Source organism: Myotis nattereri (genome assembly GCF_964212035.1).
Source record: "Myotis nattereri genome assembly, chromosome: 3".
Taxonomy (NCBI): domain Eukaryota; kingdom Metazoa; phylum Chordata; class Mammalia; order Chiroptera; family Vespertilionidae; genus Myotis; species Myotis nattereri.
In genome coordinates this window covers 135,845,102-135,851,216 of record NC_138077.1, presented here as the reverse complement: position 1 = coordinate 135,851,216, position 6,115 = coordinate 135,845,102, and the positions used below count along the sequence as shown (strand labels likewise).

The following is a 6,115-nucleotide window of genomic DNA, read 5'->3' as shown; positions in this document are numbered from 1 at the left end:
CCTGAAGCCTGGGTCAGAGGCGTCAGGCTTGGGCAGGGGGTGGAGCAAGCGATCAGAGGGAGATGGGGGTCCCCTGCCCAGGCATGATTCCTGGGCCAGAGGCCTCAGGCCTGGGCTGGGGGCAGAACCAGTGATGGGGGGAAATGAGGGTCCCCTGCCCAGGCCTGACGCCTGCGTCAGGCCTGGGCAAGGGGCCGATCCTGCGATTGGAGGGTGATGGGGGTCAACGCCTGAGTGCTCCCAGTATGTGAGAGGGGGCAGGCTGGGCTGAGGGACACTCCCCCCCCCCACCCAGTGCACGAATTTCGTGCACCGGGCCCCTAGTTTTAAATAAGATGGTCAGGAAATGCCTCTCTAATAAGTGGTTAATTGAGCAGAGAGACCTGAAAGAAGTGAGGGAATGAGTCATGGTGGTGTCTGGGGAAGAGCATTTCAGGAAGATTACAACAAGTAAAAGGCCTTGAGGCAGGAGGTCAGTGTGATGGGAACACAGTGACTGAAATTGTAACTGGTGGGAGATAAGATCATAGAGGCAATGAAGGTCCAGATCAAATAGGGTCTGATATACTACTGTAAGGATTTTGGCTTTTACTGTGACTGGGTTGGGGAGCCATTGGAAGATTTTGAGCAGAGGGATGACATGACTTGGGTATTTAAAAACTGTGGTATGGAAAGTAGACAATAGGAGCAAGGTGGGAACAGGGAGATGAGTTAAGTGGTGACATCAACAACCCAGGAGGAAGATGGTGGCAGTTTGGACTACAATGGTTGAAGTGGAACTGGTGAGAAGTGGTCAGATTTGGGCCAATAGGACTTGCTTATTTTTGTATGTGATGTGTTAGAAAAAGAGAAACTTCCAAGATTTGGGGACCAGGAAACTAGAAAGTGAGGTTACCATTTACGAAGATGAAGAAGATGAGAAGTAGCCTTGGAGAGGCAGATGTCAAGCATCTGTTTCTCAACATGTCAAGTATAAGATGTCTGTTATACAGCCAAGAGGAGTTATTCATTAGACAGAACATGCCAGGCCAGAAATGAGAGCTGGTATATAGGGGGAGAGTTCTATGGACAAAGGATTTTGAAATGCTGGGTAAAGCAGAGCAGGCTCTTTTACTCTAGGACTCCTTAAAGTTTTAACCAAAATGTACTTTGTGGGGCCCAGACCTGCGAGAGGACAAAGGTGTCCTGAAAACCACCGCTAACTCAAACCCAAGATGGGAAAGGAAAAGACTCACATCAACATCGTCGTCATTGGACACGTAGATTCCGGCAAGTCCACCACTACTGGCCACCTGATCTACAAATGGGGCATCGACAAGAGAACCAGCGAGAAATTTGAGAAGGAGGCTGCTGAGATGGGGAAGGGCTCCTTCAAGTGTGCCTGGGTCTTCAGCTGAAAGCTGAACGGGAGCGAGGTATTACCATTGATATCTCCCTGTGGAAATTCAAGACCAGCAAGTATTTGTGACCATCATTGATGCCCCAGGGCACAGAGACTTCATCAAAAACATGATTACGGGCACATCTCAGGCTGACTGTGCTGTCCTGATTGTTGCTGCTGGTGTTGGTGAATTTGAAGCAGGTATCTCCAAGAATGGACAGACCTGTGAGCACGCCCTTCTGGCCCACACACAGGGTGTGAAACAACTGATTGTTGGTGTTAACAAAATGGATTCCACTGAGCCACCCTACAGCCAGAAAAGATAGGAGGAAATTGTTAAAGAAGTCAGCACCTACATTAAGAAAATAGGCTACAACCCTGACACAGTAGCATTTGTGCCAACTTCTGGTTGGAATGGTGAGAACATGCTGGAGCCAAGTGCTAACATGCCTTGGTTCAAGGGATGGAAGGTCACCCGTAAAGATGGCAATGCCAGTGGAACCACGCTGCTTGAAGCCCTGGATTGCATCCTGCCACCAACTCGTCCAACTGACAAGCCCCTGCATCTGCCCCTCCAGGATGTCTACAAAATTGGTGGTATTGGCACTGTCCCTGTGGGCTGAGTGGAGACTGGTGTTCTCAAGCCTGACATGGTGGTCACCTTTGCTCCAGTCAATGTTGCAACTGAAGTAAAGTCTGTTGAAATGCACCATGAAGCTTTGAGTGAAGCTCTTCCTGGGGACAATGTGGGCTTCAATGTCAAGAACGTGTCTGTCAAAGATGTTCGCCGTGGCAATGTGGCTGGTGACAGCAAAAATGATCCACCAATGGAAGCAGCTGGCTTCACAGCTCAGGTGATTATCCTGAATGACCCAGGCCAGATCAGTGCTGGATATGCACCTGTGCTGGATTGTCACACAGCTCACATTGCTTGCAAATTTGCTGAGCTGAAGGAGAAGATGGATCGTCTTTCTGGGAAAAAACTGGAAGATGGCCCCAAATTTTTGAAATCTGGTGATGCTGCCATCGTTGATATGATTCCTGGCAAGCCAATGTGTGCTGAGAGCTTCTCTGACTACCCTCTTCTGGGCCATTTCACTGCTGGTGACATGAGACAGATAGTTGCTGTAGGTGTCATCAAAGCAGTGGACAAGAAGGCAGCTGGAGCTGGCAAAGTCACCAAGTCTGACCAGAAAGCTCAGAAGGCTAAATGAATATTATTTCCAACACCCGCCACCCCAGTCTTAATCAATGGTGGAAGAACGGTCTCAGAACTGTTTGTCTCAATTGGCCATTTAAGTTTAATAGTAAAAGACTGGTTAATGATTACAATGCATCGTAAAACCTTCAGAAGGAAAGGAGAATGTTTTGTGGACCATTTGGTTCTTTTGTGTGTGTCGCAGTTTTTAAGTTATTAGTTTTTAAAATCAGTACTTTTTAATGGAAACAACATGACCAAAAATCTGTCACAGAATTTTGAGACCCATTAAAATTACAAATTTTAATGAGAAAAAAAATGTACTTTGTGAACATCCAAGAGAAGGATTTAAGTTTTATAAAACTTATTTAGCTTATTTATTAAGTTTCATCATACGTATTTTGGGGAGCTTTAAGTCACATTACTATTCCATAGAATATCCTTTGGAGAATACTGTTGAAGACAGTGAATGCTAATATTTTAATATCTCTACCTTGAAGCAAGATATTACATAAAGCAATATAATTTTGGAATTATACCTTTTAATTGGTACCTGATTACTTCTGTGCTTCTTTGCATTTAGTCTTGTAAATTAATAGAACCCCTTTCTAGCTTAGAAAAAGAAAGATTATTTTGAGTTTAATTGTATAAATTAAACTCTAAGATCTTGAGCAGTTCACTCCTTTTGTGCAATAATAAAGTCAAGTTTCTAAACCTACAGGACAAAGGGCTCAACCTTACAAAGTGCAGGCTGAAAGAGTTCAATTTGCCTTTATCCATTATTTTTTCTTCAAAACAATGTGTCTTGTAGATTCAGACCACCACCTCGCATACCCATCGTGATCAGTTTTAGCCTCTTGTCCTATCACCGTCACAGTACTCTTCCCTGACGATCTCATGTTTTCCCATGACTTAAACCACATACACACCAATTACCTCCAAATTCACATCTCCTGCTCCCAGCTCTCCCTGATTTCTAGAACAGTATTTCCAACTGCTGTCAGCATCTCTGCTGTGATATCCTAAAAGCATCTCCAACTCAGTGTTTCCCAAACTGAGTGAGAGCAACCACTCCCTCAGAACCCGTTCCTCCTCCTGAAATGCTTACTTTGATTTGAAACCACTGAGTTCCTGCTGCCTTACTGAGAAGCCTAAAGTCATCGTCACTTAGTTGACTCCATCTGCCTCCTGCTTCCCCTCTCCATGCCCCCACATGAAGCCATTCACTGCATGGTCATCACTACTTTCTAAATACCTCCCAGTCTTCATCCTCTTCATCCTCCAGAGACACTTCCTCAGTTCAGGTTCTAATCCTGTCCTACCTAAATTGTTTCATTAGCGGAGAAACTAAGATGGCGGCATAGATAAACACCGGGAAATTGCTGCTTCCCACAAAAATTGAAAAACACGTCAAAAACACAAAACGGACATCATCCAGAACTACAGGAAGGATGGCTGAGTGTAAATTCTACAACTAGAAGGAAAGAAAAGCACACTGAGAGCCAGAGGAGCTGCGGAAGTAAAGTGCAGAGATAGGGGGCTCGAGCGCGCACGCGGAAAAGGGCTGGCACCTGAGGACGCGGCTGTCTTTTTGAATCCGGAGGATGTCACAAGCTCCCTACGGCTCTGAACTCCGGTTCCGGGAAGTCTCTGGGGACCCAGGACTCATACGGGGAGAAACTGGACTGTTTGGCAGCGGGCCAACTTGAGGGTGGCTTTCCCTCAGAGGTGCTTGCAGCCGTTACCGGGACACTGAGACTCGCAACTCCTTAGGGCAGGGCTGAGGCTCCGCCATAGCCGCTTGCTCCGCCCTTTGATTCCTTGAGCCCCCGCCCCACCCAGGCTGCAGCAGAGGCTTTTGCATATGAATGCCCCGGCCCTTTGTAACCTGTAAATACCTAACTGCAGCCTGGCCAGACAGACCCAGAACTTCCAAGAGAAGGCCCAAGGCCCCACAGTGGCTTGCATTGCTTCACAGCTGAGCCTCATCAGGGCCAAAAAAAGGAAGGGGAATCTGCAGTTCTCTTCATAGTTCCTGCTGTGTAACCTCAGGCAGAGGCTAAATTAGCACCTCCTTAGATCCAAGAGCCACTGTACCCAGTGGTCAGAGGGGGACCATCCAGATCACAACTCCTCAGATCCATAAGGGACACACTCAGGGTGCAGTCTCAGTGAGCACCAAAGCCCCACTGAAGCAAGTCTTGCCCCAGAAGGGTGTCTCAGCACAGAAGTTCTCCCACTGCAGACACAGCTGATTCTCACTGCCAATTGGCCTGGAGGTCAATTCCTCCCAGTGATCCTACAACAACCAAGGCATAGCTACCTCAGGTAACTGGGGAGGCTGAGCCACTGGGCCCTACAGGACACCTAGCACACAAAGCCACTCTATCAACACAGGGAAGCAGCCAAAATGCGGAGACAAAGAAACAGGTCACAAATGGCAGAAATGGAGGAAAGCAAACGACTGGATATAGAGTTCAAGGCCACGAACTTTATGGAAACCGCCGATAAATTTAATGAGTCCCTCAATAAGTATAGTGAGACCCTGGAGGACATGAAAAAGGACCAACTAGAAATTAAGCATACACTGACTGAAATAAAGAATAATTTACAGAGATCCAACAGCAGACAAGAGGATCCCAAGAATCAAGTCAATAAGCATAACCAATGGACATAAGACACTGGGGGATAGGGGAGGCTAGGGGACTGTCTAGGGCAGGGGGATAAAATGGACACATATGTAATACCCTTTGTAATACTTTAAGCAATAAATTAAAAAAAAAAAAGAATCAAGTCAAAGATTTGAAATACAAAGAAACAAAAAATACCCAACCGAGAAAGAAAAAAGAAAAAAGATTCCAAAAATATGAAGATAGTGTAAGGAGCCTCTGGGACAACTTCAAGCGTACCAACATCAGAATTATAGGGGTACCAGAAGAAGAGAGAGGGCAAGAATTGAAAACCTATTTGAAGAAATAATGACAGAAAACTTCCCCTACCTGGTCAAAGAAATAGACTTACAAGTCCAGGAAGCGCAGAGAACCCCAAACAAAAGGAATCCAAAGAGGACCACACCAAGACACATCATCATTAAAATGCCAAGAGCAAAAGACAAAGAGAGAATCTTAAAAGCAGCAAGAGAAAGACAGTCAGTTACCTACAAGGGAGTACCCATACGACTGTCAGCTGATTTCTCAACAGAAACCATGCAGGCCAGAAGAGAGTGGCAAGAAATATTCAAAGTGATGAATAGCATGAACCTGCAACCAAGATTACTTTATCCAGCAAAGGTATCATTCAGAATAGAAGGTCAGAGAAAGAGCTTCACAGATAAGAAAAAGGTAAAGGAGTTCATCACCACCAAATCAGCATTATATGAAATGCTGAAAGGTATTCTTTAAGAAGAGGAAGAAGAAAAAGGAACTCTTACCATTTGCCACAGCATGGATGGAACTGAAGAGCAGATAAATACCACATGATCTCACTCATTTGTGGAATATAATGAACAGCATAAACTGATGAACAAGGACTGATCC

The 6,115-nt window shown here is 45.6% G+C and overlaps 1 pseudogene across 1 annotated transcript; it reads left to right on the top strand.

Annotated features, from left to right (window-relative positions):
* Positions 1–1,214: 1,214 nt before the first annotated feature.
* LOC308517160 (elongation factor 1-alpha 1-like) lies at positions 1,215–2,878 on the top strand (annotated as a pseudogene). The gene has a single exon. The product of its transcript is annotated as an elongation factor 1-alpha 1-like (transcript).
* Positions 2,879–6,115: the final 3,237 nt, after the last annotated feature.